Source organism: Phaenicophaeus curvirostris, chromosome 2 (assembly GCF_032191515.1).
Source record: "Phaenicophaeus curvirostris isolate KB17595 chromosome 2, BPBGC_Pcur_1.0, whole genome shotgun sequence".
Classification (NCBI taxonomy): Eukaryota; Metazoa; Chordata; class Aves; order Cuculiformes; family Cuculidae; genus Phaenicophaeus; species Phaenicophaeus curvirostris.
In genome coordinates, this window is record NC_091393.1 from 30,454,848 (window position 1) to 30,470,668 (window position 15,821).

Sequence of the window (15,821 nt, forward strand, 5' to 3'; positions counted from 1 at the left end):
TCTAAAACTAGGAAAGTGCCCCTCAGACTGAATAAGCTCAATTATCCCATGTTACATTTATAATATGCAGTTGTTCCACAAGGTCAATAAGTTAAATTCTAATCACAATGTCAATACACTGAATTTCTTTGCTTTTCCTCAGAGAAGTCAAAACCAAACAGATTCTATTTGATAGAAATAGTATTTTTCACAATACCATGCTGACTATGAATAATCAGAACACAGTATCTGAGCTGTCTCACTATATTCCTCTTCAGCTTTTGCAGCATCATCCCCATGGCTATTGTTTCTTTTCATGCTACGGTATTTACCTAAATGATGCAAAAGCACAGGGACACTGGGTACACTTGTGTGATTGCTAGATGGACTAAACTGGAATAAAGTCAACACAGATTTTAAAGATGTTTAGGCATTTAGCTCCCACGGCATTAGGAACAAGACATCTTACAAAATGTGGTTGTTAGACTGGGGCTGGAACAAAACTGCATTCCTCTCTACAGCTGGAGTCTGATGGTCATGTCTGAAAAGGGTCTTTATCTCTAAAGCAGACAGAAAGCAGGCACCAATCAGCTGGAGATAAGGTCAACAGCTACAGCGAGGGAGCAGGAACTCGTGTCCGTATTTTTCTAAATCTCCAGCAATTTCCAGTCCAACCAGATCTCTTCCAGGAGCAACCAATACTGTGAAATGCAGCCTCCTCCCTAACCTGCAAACTTCCACTTCAGGAATGAGACACACTTCCCTGCCCATTCTGTTATAACAAATACTCTGTAACACACACACTAATAATAGCAAAACAAAAGATGTTACTGAAACAAGGCCCTCCAACGCACCATTGTTCTCCCAGGAGGAAAGGCTGAGAGAGCTGAGACCACGTCTGATGCTACCAAAGGTGCTCTGATACTGTAGCGATGGGTACGGTGCAGTAACACACCTAAAATAGAAACCACTCAGCCGATCCACTCTCACATACCCTGATTCTCTTTAGATCATCACTGACATTGCAGTTTTACCAGTCTTCCAGTACCTCCCAGTTTTTTCATGTTGTCTCATTTGCCTCAGAATTCAGAGAAGCTGGTTACCTAGACATGGGTTATATCGATCTTGAGAAATTGAGTTTTCAGGCATTTTGATTTCATGATCACCTGTGCGGGTCTGATCCTGATCTTCTCTACTAATTCTCTTTTCTCCCTTGGGAAATTTCTGCCATCTGTCCTCTTATTCCTTCCTGAAAATGGAGGCAAAAAATATAGCTTTTAGCAACATCCTAAGTAAATGCTTTCACTTTCTCTCCCAGGCCCCAACATCCCTTTCAGTAGCCTGTATTTCAAAAGCACTACAAGCAAATAAATTTAATTCTCTTTAAAAGTGAGCAAAGGTTTCAATTACTGGTTTCATTCTTGCCCACTGTATGCATTTATGCCAAACTCTTAAGCATGTTTCCTTTCATTCTCCATCTGTCTTCTTTTATTTCCATTCATTCTTTCTGCTGTGGATTGCCACCTAATGTAAAGCATTCTAATGGAAGTTCAGTCTCCTAATTCAGCTGCTTATCCCTCAAACTTGTGCTGTGACCCTGTGTGTGCCAGTAAGCTCCAATAATTCTCAGTTTTCTACCTTTAAATAGGATGTTGCCTGTTCGAACCATTCCATTAAAATTGTTTCATCAGAATAGTAATACCTTGTAAATACTAAATACTACTTCTATTTCATGCCAATCATGCCACCCACATTACTAAACTTCTTTGTGTTTACCTCTGGGCTGACACAATTATCGTAAGCGATTGTCAGGCCCTGGATTCACAGTGAACAGGTAAATATCACTTCACGGAGATCGCCTTCACTCAGGGACACTTTGCTCTCCTGCATAACCTTCCTCCAAACCTGCTTCATGAAACCACGCAGAGAAAACCTGTTAAAGAGAAGGTGAATTTTTAAGCTGAACAACAGATAATGTAAATAATTGTTCTCATTTTCGAGGTTTCAGTAAGAGCCTGTGAATGCACACAGGCGCCCAAAGCATTTTCAACACTATGTTTCACAATGAAATGGGAAGGAGCATCTAGTGCAGATATCTGGGAGATGGATCCCATCTATTTATTTGTGGCTCAGAGAGAACAGAAAGCACATAATGCTCAAATAATGTTAACAAATTAAAAATCAATATGTGTTTTGCTTTCGTTTGTTCGAGGTTTTGTTTTGTGTTTTTTTTAAATTTCAGTATGATATTATTCAAATTAATTGACAGATGGGCTACTCTTATTTTAGTTTTGAATGGTCTCATTAACATTTAGCTCCACAAATTCTAGCTTCTTTTAGCAAAGCAAAAATGTCCTTCCTACTCAGAGCAGCTCAACAAAGCCTCTTTTGGTTACTGCCACTGGAACCTTTGTAGACACAAGTCCAGGTGGTCTTTGCACTTCATGCAATAATTTGCTAACACCTTTTGCACGCTGAGCCTTAGCCACATTCCCCACATGCCCCAAACTCCTCTCAACATTATTTGCACATAAGGATATTCAAGAAATTCCAGATCAGACCCAAGGGTAACAGAGCCTGTATTGTACAATTCATGGGGAGAGAAACATCTCAGTCATTGTTTGTCCTTGCTGATAGGAGGTTATATCATTATACTTCTTCAGCTCCGGTTGCTCCAGCCGAAAGAATTGTCTTCTTGTTGTTTTCTATTATAATGTCAGATAGCATCTGCTCTGGGCACCTTCAGTACCGCACATCTGTGGGAGGGTGTGTGTAAGGGGGAGAGTGCAAGAATTTTCATTATTCTTTTGAAATACAAAGGCATGATCAACGGCTCGATCCCAGTCACTGAGAGGACTGGAGCAGAGCTGAGTGCCTATTTCATGTCCAGTACCTCTCTCCTCTGACCAGATAAAAAGGAGAGTAAGAAAACAGAGCCATGATGCTCTGCCTCAGTGACTCTGTTGGGCAGAACGACCCACAGCAGGAGCACTCTAAGAAACTCTGAAGGTCCGCAAACCACAACTTTTTCTCTAAGATGCACCTCACTTCTTTTTTTTTTAGTAATTTTCTTTAGTGATCCTTGACTAGGCTGTTACAAAACTCAACATGTGTTCATCGTTTCCAAATATCCCTTCACAAGGATGCTACTTTTGTGCTCTGGCCCCACAGACATTTCCCTCTACCCACCATTCACAATTATCTCCTTGGATTTTTTTTGTCTAAAACTGTTCTTCTCCCTCCGACACCAAAGTTCTTCTTCACATCACCTGTTGTCTCAGGTGCTCAACCCTAGTTTCCCCCTGTCTGTCTGATTATCTAAACCTCCCGGAGAGATCTGCCTGTGTCTCCCCACTAACCAGTAAGAAAGCACAGGCAGGGGCAGCAGAAGATGCTGATTTCTCAGCAACTACTTTGTTCTCAAAGACTATTTTTCATTCATCATTCTAAGATAATCACATATGTTTACCAGCAAGCAAGAGTATGGCTACTCTAATATAAGAGTTAATGTTACAGGTACTGTTAGGTCAATACGAGATGGATACCACTCCCCTGTTGCCTTCTCCAAGCTTCTTGGTCTCCAGGCCCCTTTTTCTTCCTTTCCTACACGAGGACACTTCCCCCTGTGCTCTGTTTCACCATAATACAGCGCCTCCCAAGAGATTAAGGACTGACTTGGCAACATCAGGCTCTTCCATCCCATCTTCCCCACCGGTTCCTCACCCCGAGAGCTCAGTCCTGAGCCAATGACCTGCTGAGACTTCCACCCTGCCGTCTGCTCTGCCTCCAGCCCATTTATCTGGTTTCTGCTCCCCATATCTCTACTTGGGAAGCGCTGAGTATCACAGCTTGCTTGAACCTCTCCCTTTTGCACTCACAGCTTTGGTGGCCTTGTCCTGAGGCACATCCTCCTCTGCTGCAATATCCATCTCCTTTAGACTGACACCTAGCCAAGCTCTCTCCTGGGAAAAAAAGAACAGGGCTTGTCCCACCCACAGACCTTACCGGCTCAGCTGATGCTATGTTAGAGGAAAACACTTAGAATATATATTGCTGCCATAAATTGTAGATTGCCAAAAGAAAAGGAACCTTGTAGAGATATCTGAAATCTAAACTCAGACAGGCAGCAATCTAAAATAAACTACAGCCACTGTTTCTGCTTTGATTCTGCTGCCACCAAAGGCAAATGGCACAATTCCCATTGATTCCAATGAATTCATAGGCTAGGTCCTCTTCTTACTCATCTTTCTTTTTTAGATGTCTGTACTTGCTTTTCAGTCATAGGTTTCCCTGCAGTACTGTGTGGATCTCAGGACCATGACAATTTTTCAGAGAAATTCTTACAAGTGCAAATCTTGGTATTATTTTTTTATTAAAGAAAGTAGGTAAGATTTTTAACACCTATAATTAGAGGCATGGAAGGAAAAGCAGCACAGTTTTGTGCTCATGGTTTAGTTAGTTTCAGTTCATTCTATAATCTCTCCTAAGATCATAGAATCATAGAATCACCAGGTTGGAAGAGACCCACCAGATCATCGAGTCCAACCATCCCCATCAATCACTAACCCACGTCCCTCGGCACCTCGTCCACCCGTCCCTTAAACCCCTCCAGGGAAGGGGACTCAACCCCCTCCCTGGGCAGCCTCTGCCAGTGCCCAATGACCCTTTCTGTGAAAAATTTTTTCCTAATGTTCAGCCTAAACCTCAGCTTGAGGCCATATGGTTCTCCACAGCCAGCATTACCCTCCCCCAGACACTGGATCTCACAGAGCTTGTGTCCATGCGGCCCTGTAACAATCCAACGTTCCTTCTGTACATCTCTCTCTACTTAAGAAAAAAGAGAGTCTTATGACTGTTTAGTGTATAAATACTAAAACATTTTGCAGTGAGGTGGCTGTTTAACCCTTATACACCTTGCCTGACCTTGACATGCCTTATCTCAAAGCAGAACCCGCACACACATATTTTAAGGCTGTGCTTTGCACACGTGTATGAAGGGAGCCGTGCCGACGTGTAACATCCCTGTGCTGGTGCTGCCACTCTTGTGGGAGTTGTGTCACCACAAGCTATGCAGCTTTTTGCTTTGCTCTCTGTTCTCACAAGGACAGCAGGAGGGTCTCCTGGTTTAGGCTTTAATGGCAATATAGAGCGTGGTACCAAATCTGTGCTGTGGGCAGTCTGGTTACAGCTGTATTGAGACATTTGGGGGTGAAGTTTCATGGTTGTTTGTTTCAGCACTTTGCTAGGCTCACAGTCCTCTTTCCCAGAAGTTATTACCTGCTGTCCTTAAAACTCTGGCCTGCCTGGTTGCAGAGAAAAGCCTAAAAAGATGGAATCTTAAGAGTATTTTGAGGTGTGACTCATGACTTTTTACCATGAAGGGCACATACTGTTGCCTCCTCTCAACTTCCCTCTGTGTCTCTGCATGCAGCCGCACCTTGCAGATGTTCGGGGAGGAGAGCTTGCACTCATGCACCCTAAAAGCAGCTTCTGTGTATGCAAAAGTCAGCATCCGCGTACACAGGTGTCACTATTCCCAGCGGGCGGGTTCTGCTTGACGGGGCCGCATGTGTATAAGCAGCTGCCCCTTTGGGCACACTAGTCTCTAAATATCACACTTTAGCAAAGTAGCGCAGCTACTTCCATGTGTTTCTTCCACAGCAGATGTCTGAAAGTAGTTTTATAGAGTTAGGAATACAGACGTCTACCTCGGAATTCTACTTTTCCACTTGTACTATCTGACACTACCATGCAGAATTCATAGTTTTATGCCAGTGATGGATCCTGGATGAATTTGCTCTCCTTTGCTTATCAGAATTCTTAAAACAGTCAATGCTGGTCTGAATTTTTAGGCCAAGACACGATCTATTTCCCACAAGTGTACCCAGGCAGGGCACAGGGTACAAAGAGCCTTCCCAGAAACAAATTACTGTCTCTCAGGCACAGAAAAGGATGTAAATATCAAAATTACATTGTCTATCACCCCTTCAAAACCCTCACTTCTCGGCTTGGTTCATTTCTGCCTCTTTGTTTGTGTGTGTGTGTATTGTTGTGCTTCTCCCATCCCATTCTCCACCATCAGGCAGCCGCTGCCTTCCCCTATTTCCTTCTCTTTTGTGTCTTCCACCAATCTCCCCAAGGCACAGCTTTCCCCTGGAGAACAGGATGATCCCCGTGTGACTCTCTGACTGCTACTCTGATCGCAAAGGGACGCAAGGGCCACCACACAAGCCAGCTGAGCACCCACACCTCAGAGAGGGGCGATCCTGGGGCAGCAAACACCTCGGTGCTGCTGCTCCATCCAGCGCCACCAGCACCAGACCTCAGAAAAACCCCACCATAACATAACTGTGAGATTGCTGCAGGGAGGGGAGGACCGGGGATGCCAAGGTGAGCTGGCACAGGATCCTAACAGCGTGGGGCAGGCAGCCCTCGCTCAGCTTCTTGGGGAGCAGCTGCCACAACAACCCCACCGGTCACAGCGCCACGTCCCTCCCTCCGTACAGATCACCACCCTGCACCTCAGGGAATGACAACCACAAGTGGTGCTCAGGCTGCCTACCAGGCATAAACAATGCTGTCGATGAGGGTAATTTTCAGATGAGTTGAGATAAGTATGTTGTGTTTCACTGTGACCTTCCCAGTTATTCCACACAAAGCCCAGGGCTCGGTTAACTGTTTCTAATGTCTCCTGAGAGCGCTCAGCAGAGAAAGAACCAGTCCAAACAAATGGAGCCCTGTCCTCCTTACCACTGATCCCCCTCAGCTTCTTCCCGGGCTGGGGGGACGCGAGGCCCTGCCCCGTACCTGATGTGGCTGGGATGGTGGCAGGAGAGATGAGATCTAGGCAGCTCTGCCCTGCAGATGCTTCCCAAAAGAACAGCCCTCCGGACCTCACGGCTTTCCAAGGTCATCTAGCAACACGCAACCAAAACCCTTCTTAATTTAAATTTGTGTTAAGGCAGATTAAAATACATACCAACACAAATGTCACAGAGCTCTGTCATTTTGCCTCAGAGACAGCAGAACAGGTTTACTGCTTTTCCAAATCTAGAATCATAGAATCACAGGATCACCAGGTTGGGAAGCACCCACCAGATCAACGAGTCCAACTATTCCCATCAAACACTAACCCATGTCCCTCAGTACTTCATCCACCCATCCCTTAAACACCTCCAGGGAAGGGGACTCAACCTCTGGGTTGGACTCAACCTCAACCTGGGCAGCCTCTGCCAGGGACCAATGACCCTCCAGCACAGTCACATCCAGGGACTCTGCTAGCAGAAGACCTTCTGCAAGGTGGCAACAAGTTTTTTTATATCAGGCAGATCACTCAAAACACCCCTGCTGCTTTCAGAGCAGAACAGAGGGAGCATAAGCCCTCATTTCTCTTTATACTCCCTGGATCATTTCATCAAGAAATGACACTAGATGACAATGCCGACACCACAGAGGAACCTGCCCAGAATGGCCTCAGCCACCTTCAACGCGAAGCCCAAAGAAATCATCGCTCCAGACACCTTTAATAACGACGCCTGTGACTCAGATAGCGCTTCCCATCCGTACACGTCGAAGGCAGCTAAGCATCACGGCCCCGTGCAGATGGGGAAAACCAGCCCCGCTGGGCCCAGTGATTTGCCTGCAGCCCCGCAGCACCTGGCAGACCTCAGAGCAGAGCTGGGAGCGGGGCTACCTCGCGCTAACTGGCAGCAGACGGCCAGAGCATCCCACCTGCCTCTGCAGGGTTGCAGGCGGCCTGCTCCTCTGCATGCATGAGCTGAGTGTGACCCCACAAATTCTTTCACCTGGAGACCGGATGGAATATAAATTGAACTGGTTATTTTTGCCATTAAATGCCTTCCACCATAAAGCATACATGAAGACAAAGCAAAATAGAATGTTAAAAGTTCAAGTGTAAGAGGCTGAATTCAGTAAAGCCAATAGTTGCATTCAATAAAGTATCATATTTGTGATTACAGAGTTCTGTTAGATAACATCTTATTTGTACGATGTAGCTAAAATGAATGGTTAGGCTAATCAGTGCAAGGATTTAAATAGTCTTAAATATATTAGCATAATCACTTATAAAGCACGTGTAGTTTATAAATGAATTAACAGCTACAACAGCTACAAATTAAAGAAGAAATGTCTGCTTTTTAAAGCATCTGCCCAGTTTAAAGAGAAAAAAAAAAAGGAATGTTGGGCATTCTCATTTTCAAATGCTGTCAGGCTGTGCCCTGTGGAAATGCCCAAACGCCCGCTTGTGCCCTCCCGTGCCAGGCCCTCCAGGGACAGCTCGGGAAGTAGGACTCCAGTTATGAAGGAAGCTTCTCAGACCCCGGTCCTGAACTCTAATCAGTTCTACCTCACTCAACTTCAAGATATTTCAGGTTATGCTGCGTTGGGGTTGAAGTGTTCTAGGTTTTTGATGTGCTTGCACCTTCTCAGAATTTAGAAAAGGTGTATTTTCATTTATACGATGATTTTACAGGCCTATTGAGTCTTCTGAAGTGAGCAGGATGCATGGTTCTCACTCTGTGCTCCTCATCCCTGCACCTCTTTTAAGTGTATTAAGCAAACAAGGCCTCCTGAGATCAATCACACCTGAGCCAACCTGCCCATTCCCCTTGGAGTTGGGGGAGACAAGTGCCTTTAGGGCAAGTCAAGGAAGGAGCCACATTAAGCCTATACTGAAGAAATCACTGCTGGAAAGATCCTCTGCAGCCCAACATCACAGCCTCCACCGAACAGGCAAAGGTGCACATGTGATGGGGGTTCAGATGTTTCATTTCCTGGAATAGAAAATATTGGGTTTATAGTCAGACTCAATGATCTTAGAGGTCTTTCCAATCTAAACAACTCTCTGATTCTTGCAAAAAGTGGCATAGAAAAGGCCAATAAGAAATGTTCACTGAGAATGAGGGACTCAAACAAGAAATCAGGAGACGGAGCCAAAATGAGGAGAGGTGCTTCTCAACAGAACTGGCAGATAAATGGAGGAGCTCCTTGCCAAAGGGTATTGTCAATAGTACATGGTCTCAAGACACAGTTATACAAATTCGCAGGACAGATATCAGTTTGGGTACCAGACACAGACTCCTGTGGAAGGAAGGAAACTCAGGGAAATATTCCTGCATTTGCCCTGTACACCGTTCCTGAGGCATCCGTTTGACCATTATCAAGAGACAGAAAATGCAGCACCAGCCATTCTGTGTTCTTGTGTTTTCTACCCTAGATTGGCACAGGTGGAGTAAAGAACTGTATTTTCCAAAAGGGAAAGCAAGGGGGAACATTTTGCCCCAAGGAGGCAGGATGTTCCCTTAGTGGTTTGCTGCACAACATCGCTTGAAGAAGCTTGTTAACCTTCCCTTCCTTAACATCCACCCCACCCACAAAACGCACTGGCAGTGGGTGTGTTGGGGTGGTGGCAAACACCTCTCTTCCCCTCCCTGCCCACCCCAGCCTGCATAAAGCTCTGACTGAGGAGACCAACACACTCATTACTTGAGCTTGTGCTACGGTTTCATTCTGGGCAATTGTCTTCAACTGAGTGTAGAGCAAATAATTAGTAAGCACGTTACCCTTTTTGCTATACTACTTTTTTTTAATATATATATATGAAAAAAAGATAGCACTATAGCATATTTAGCCTTTCACACACACTAAATCATCAAAGGTGAATTTGTCTTGTATTTTGGAAGGATATGTTTGTTTTCTTTATCTTCCCGACTGACTAGGAACCACTGCAAGTCATCAGGAGCCTTGTGCTCGTAGTTCAACCTTCTAGCTCAGCTCCCTAGTAAATGCACTACTATTTTCATCTTAGGCTAAGGGCAGCCCAATCACCACTCACACTGAGAGCTATTAAAAATACTTCCCCCAGTTCTCAGAAAGAGAATAATCTAAAGTCTCAAACTAACTGAACTGAAAAAGAAAAAAAAAAAAAAAAGAAAGAGGAAGCTTTAACGTGAAGAGCTATTATTATGTCTTCTCACATTTTACTGTAGCTAAAAGTATGAGTTGTATATATAACTAATGCACCACCCACCCAAGCAAAAAATACATGCTTGAAGAAGTAAAGGCTTGCCTGTCAGAACTCATCCTCTTCCATTCAGTCTCCATCGTATATTTTTGTTCCTGAGATAAATTAGCCCACTACTTCTCAGGTGATTCTAGCATTTCAAATTTTAACAGGGGACATACTCAAGTGAAACCAGCAGCGCTTTCTTCAATTCACAGGCTGAAATCTCCGGGCATGCGGTACTCGGCAAAGCAAAACTGAAATGTGAAGGTAATGGGGTGAAAGTTTGAGGCCTGCCCTCCACTTGCACTTGCTCACACGCATAAATGTTTCCATCCTGGCAGCTATAAACACTGTTTACCACCAAACACCTGCAACAGATTTCCAATACTCTCGTGCCTGCAGCCCAGGCTGGGATGTGATCTGCTCCGTGTGCTCGTACGCAGCAGAAACCCGAGATCGCCCGGGAGGGTTACAGTTTGTAGGTGGAGCTGCCTGGTCACATCTTTCTTAGAATGCTCGTTTCTGTCTTTCTCTTTCAAGACTCTAAATGTTCTTCTCAGTACCACCGCCGACTTAAATCCTTCTTTCATCAAGCACAAATACCCTCTAGCTCAGTCTAGGCTATAGTCATTTTCTGGGGTACACAGACTTTCCAGCCAGTGAAAAGGAACCTTGGAAGACACACAGAGATACCTCTCAGTCAGTAAAACAGCATCTCTGCACCAGCATCCTGCAGTTTTAGTTCTAGAACCATGCTTACAGATATAGAGAGCAAAACAAGGAGATTTTACTTTTTCTTTTTGTGAGAAGACGGCAAAGTCTGTGAACAATTACACTCTTGGAAGGCAGTGGTGACAAATTATTGGAATTTCTTTGAATTGTAAAACAAGGTTGAGAATTTCTAGACAAGAGTCCAGACATCTAAAGCATTCGGCAACTTCACAGGTTGTTTTTCAAAGATACTCCAGTAGATCTAGAACCTCTACTGTGTAACATTACTGATATCAGGACAGAGAATAGGTATTCTCACTAGTTCTGCTGCTTTCAGAATCTCAAAATGAACCCAAGCGCAATACAGTCGTCCCAGCTCCTAACTTTCATGCAAAAGAAAAATATTATCCTCTAAGACAACATCCAGATAAAACCATAATGTCATGCACTATTCCCAGCCCAGGTCACCTCCCCAGACATCCTACGTTTCTCCTTCTCCATCACGCCCTTATGATGCACCCTAATTTCTCCCTAACAACCCCCCAGAGAAACCTGGCTAGAATGGGCTGAGAAGCAATTTCATCATTCCTAGGGCAACTGTTCCTTCAGCACATCTGATACACAGAGCAAAGCTGCATGGGCTCCAAGGGAGGTTTAATAAGTATCTGGACTGCATTAGGAACGGTATAAAATTTGGGAGCGAGATGCTTCAGAAAGCACCATTATGTACATGTTTTGCAGCTTGTAGCTGAGGTCAGCATCAGCAAGTTGACATACGTTTACTGCTGGCATGCAGGAATAGAAGAAAACATTCCAGAAGATCAGAGATGAAGCATTTATCTGCTCTCTAGCACGGCAATAATCGGTATAATTGCAATCAGGTATTTATGAAGTTCAAAGCTATTTCAAGCCTTTGCTGGGTCACAAGCAGTGATGGAAGTGACCAAACAGTAGGAGAAAATTCTGGTCCTTCACTTCACAAGATTTGTGCACCAGTTTAGTCAGAAACCAGACACAGCTCTGCTCAGCCTGGGTTGAGTCCTTGGGATTACTCCCTATATATTCTTTTGCCTAGGCTTGGGGTGCACAGGAAGGTCTACATGCTGCTGAGCCCTTCAGAAAAGTGGGATTTAGTTTCCCCATGCGGATTTTTCTACCTTTGTTATTATATAAGTTTAAGGCTTCTAAATCATGTAAATGTGTCTAGAGATGGCAATGGGTGTGTGTTTGAGAAATCCAAAAATAAAATAATGTAATGCAGCCAAATACTTAATTACCAACATGTGCATCTGTTGTCAAACCATACGCTAAGTGAGTGGCACTGCTCATTAGTTCTGCTTTCAGGAGCTACCAGGCATTCGTGTCATCACTACCAAGAGTCTTCTGAGTCTGAATCATCTCCGGAAGGGACAGATTCTGTCACTCACGCAGTTACTGTTAACAAGAATGCTGATGGCGTAGCAGGTGTTTCCTCCACTTCTCTAAACCTGGAAAGGTTCTGGCACAGCTTCCCTCCAATTTTCCCTCTTCAGAAAGGAAAAACAATCTTTCTCTCCTGGCTCACATGAACATGCAGGCATGTTCCAATAAACTCGGGTATTGGACACAATTGCTCCTATTCTCTCTGCTGCCCGCAATACCGTGTGATTATCGCACCACGCTGGGTCCTCGGGAATGACTGCTGCTTTATCCAGTCCAATCCCTTTTCATGCAGTAAAACTCAAGGCGCAGCGAAACAGAAGGGGATCTGTGACCCACAACAGTAAAAAAGATCTGCTCATTTTCTACCTGACCCATTAACCCTGCAGCACGCCTGAAACGCTCCTGCAATGCCACTGACCAACAAGCCCTTTCAAACCTTTAAGGGCATCTGATGTTCTCAAACGAACTTGGAGAATTTCCTGCATTCTGCCCACATCAAGCAAATGCCAACTGGGATCCAAAGAAAAGAGCAGAGCATCACTATCAAGAACACAACACTCAAGCACCAAAGAACAGTAGTGGGGGAGAAAGGCCCTGAGAGACCCCAAACGTGGGTCACAACCTGATGCAACGTTACAGCAGAAGTTCTACTGGCTGCTCCTTGCAGCCTGAAAATCCCAAGATTTTGATTAGGAACACGAGGCATTAATGAGCAGTAGAGACTGAATGTAGCTCCTGTGGTACGGAGGGACGAGGGCTCACCCGCTGCCTTCCGCGGATTGCCCAGAGATGGGGGTGACACCCCCAGCAGTCGTGTAGCCTCCCGCGGTTCAGTGCAGGCTGTAGAAGGGCACTACTTGCCTCTCACCTCACTCAGGCTGCTCCCTGTTGTCAGGCAGCCATCTGCACGGTGTGCAAGACCGAGCAGCCCACGCCGGGGATGCGGCAGAGAGCTGAGGAGCCACAGCTGGGCTCCCTCCCAGACGGGGCTTTGCTAGATGCCAGTTAAATCCTAGCCCGGCTCCACTCAGCGCTCTCACGTGGCCTCTGAGCCAGGAAGGCACAACTGAAGTCTCTTCTCTCATTTGTGAAATGCCTCATGGCCACACAGAGCTCTTTACGAAGGGAAAAAATCAAGAGCTGGACAACGCTGAATGTGGCCGAATCCAGGCTCAGAGCACAGCAACTCAGGGTTGCACCCAGATTCCTACAGCGGAGCAGGAGAGGGCAGGGATTCTACCTCCTTCTCTCCCTCCCTCCCTCCTTGTGCCCCACTTTTCATTGCAACAAAAAGGCCAAACTAAATCCTTCACTTCAGATCGCTGAAGATGGTTCAGACAGTCCTTTCCACTCATAATCAAAGACACATTTTCTTTCTAGTACAGTGTCTCCCAAGAGCCAAAGTTCAAGCTGGAACATTGAAACTCACATGGCTTAAATCACCAGCGGGACACCTCTGGAGCTGATGGACCCAGCTTGGACCTGTTCCGGGCTTGGACAGCATGGGGCCTTCGTGCTCCGAAGATCTCCTCTGCAAGCTTCCAGGTCCCTGCCAGCTGCAGCGACCAACAGTGCCTACAGCAAATGTGTCACATGTAGGTAGGTCACTAAATATCGTGCCCAAATGCAACACAGGACCAGATGCCATTAAAAAAAAAAAATCTTGTTGATGTAAGCACTACGCTTTTACTTCCCCAAGTCTGACAGCCTCCCACACAGCCAGTAGCAAGCAGCTATTTCCCTTGTAATGTCATCAGCCTCCAGTAATGTTCACTTGTCTGTTTTTAATCCCCTCTGCAGCCCTTCCTACCATCCCATGATAAGCCCCTTCCCCCCTACCCTTTCGTGACTGTCCAGATCTTTTCCTCTCCTTCTCCACCACATATGGCTTCTAGACCTTCTCCACTTCTTTCTGTTAACATTTTTGAAGTTTATCTAGGGCTCAATAGACTTTTTTCCCTCCTTGGTGGTGGGAGGAGGAGGAGGAGGGGGAACCTGTTACTCAGCTGGCTTTGGCAAGCCTGGGCAGCTGTGGCTGAACTCACAGCCTCCTGCCAAGAACAGTATAAATAGGAGCACCAGAAAAATCTTTTAATGTTATTCATATTAATACTTCTGGAATCTTCATATGCACGCTCAAAATGGCTTTAAAAACATGAAAAATAGAGGGAAAGGGTTGGGAACCGTGTGAAGCTCAGACCGTATCACACACAGCGCTGTCACAGGGAAGTGGCCACAGCAGGATGAAGGTCTGAGCCATTTGTATCAAAGGCCTATTTTTCTATCACTTTATTTAATGAAATTGTTCTTTACACAAGATTGTTCTTTGCCTTTGGACAGAAGAAACCATTCCTGTCTTTGCTCATCCTAAGGAGGGTCCATCAACAGTACACGTGTTCTTGAGGAGAAAAAGGCCCTGTCCACTCACGGTATGTCCAAAAGGGGGAAAAAAAGAAGACCAGGATGAAAGGGACCTATGTGCCTTTTCCCTCTCAAGCTCCCTTCCTCACTCACCCGTCCACCCTGCCAGGAAAGCAGGGTGGGTCTCTGGAAGGCTCCTGGATTTCTACTTACATCATCATGGCCAAAGAGCTCCTCAGAATTGCACTCTGTGTGCTTTAACCTTGGTTCTGTGACCAACAGAGACTTACTGTGTACTTGCTGGGCCACCAGCTTTAACATCTTACAGGATCTGATGAAGAAGAAACCAACCAGCTGCTTTAAAGAGACTTAAGGCCAACCAGATTCCTGGTGCCCTCCTCTGCCACTCTTAGCTTCAAAGGGGCACCACGGGATGGATACAAAAGATTGCCTTCCAAGGAGCACAGTCTGAGTTTCAAGCTGGTTTTCTGATGTCCAGATCAGAGTACAAACCAGGTCATGAAAATTTCAGGTACAAGGGAACTGGAAACACCTCCCGTGCTCAGGAAGGGGCTGGACAGGGAGAGGGGTCCCTAAGCCTTAGACCTAGGGCACTGCATAGCTCACAAGTTCATGCCACCTTCTCCTCTTCCTCCCACACACCATGCAGCAGGAAGGCTCCAGCCAGTGCTGCGAGGGTGTCACCCGAGAGCCCCAGTGACATAAACGAAACGCCCCCCATCACAGAGGTCTCCGATAAGGTGATCACACCCACCTCCACGCCTGAACTCCAGCCCAGGTACAGCCAGCAGGTCTGCTTCGGGGCAGTCTCCACAGCAACTTGCAACCACAAGTGAAAAGCCTCCTTACAATAGCAAAACAAGCATGAAAGGAAGCAAAATAATCTGCATGAGTAATCTAGATATATATGCACATTTTAGGAGGCAAAACAGATAAGAATCTCTCAGGTGAATTAGAGGGCATATGCTTGCAGAGAAATAGTGCTTCTCTAGTCTACAATCATTTCATGATTACATCTGCTTCCTTGGCCAAGAAATGCTGGTTTCTGTTTTTCCATAGCCCAACCCTTGTTTCTAGCTGCTAGATGGGCTTTTGCATTTCACTTGTCCCAGTAGGAGACATCATACTCATTCCAGCTCTGTTTGCATTTAACAAACTTCTCCAGCTATTATTTCTCCCCTTAATTCATTTTTCTATCTTAATTAAAAATTACATGTAATCAAAAATTGCTAGATTTCCACTAAATTTCTGATCATCTGTGTCTCGGTTGCTGTTATCAATATAGATCACCGAATAATTTATG

At 45.3% G+C, this 15,821-nt stretch overlaps 1 long non-coding RNA gene across 2 annotated transcripts in view; it reads right to left on the minus strand.

Annotated features, from left to right (window-relative positions):
• Positions 1–933: 933 nt before the first annotated feature.
• LOC138717793 (uncharacterized) overlaps positions 934–15,821 on the minus strand; it is a 56,014-nt gene continuing 41,126 nt past the window's right edge. For both annotated transcript variants that reach the window (XR_011336946.1, XR_011336945.1), the window contains exons 2-3: positions 1,756–1,912; positions 934–1,228 (exon numbers count right to left, since the gene is read on the minus strand). This is a non-coding gene — a long non-coding RNA (uncharacterized lncRNA). The remainder of the gene's footprint in view (positions 1,229–1,755; positions 1,913–15,821) is intronic.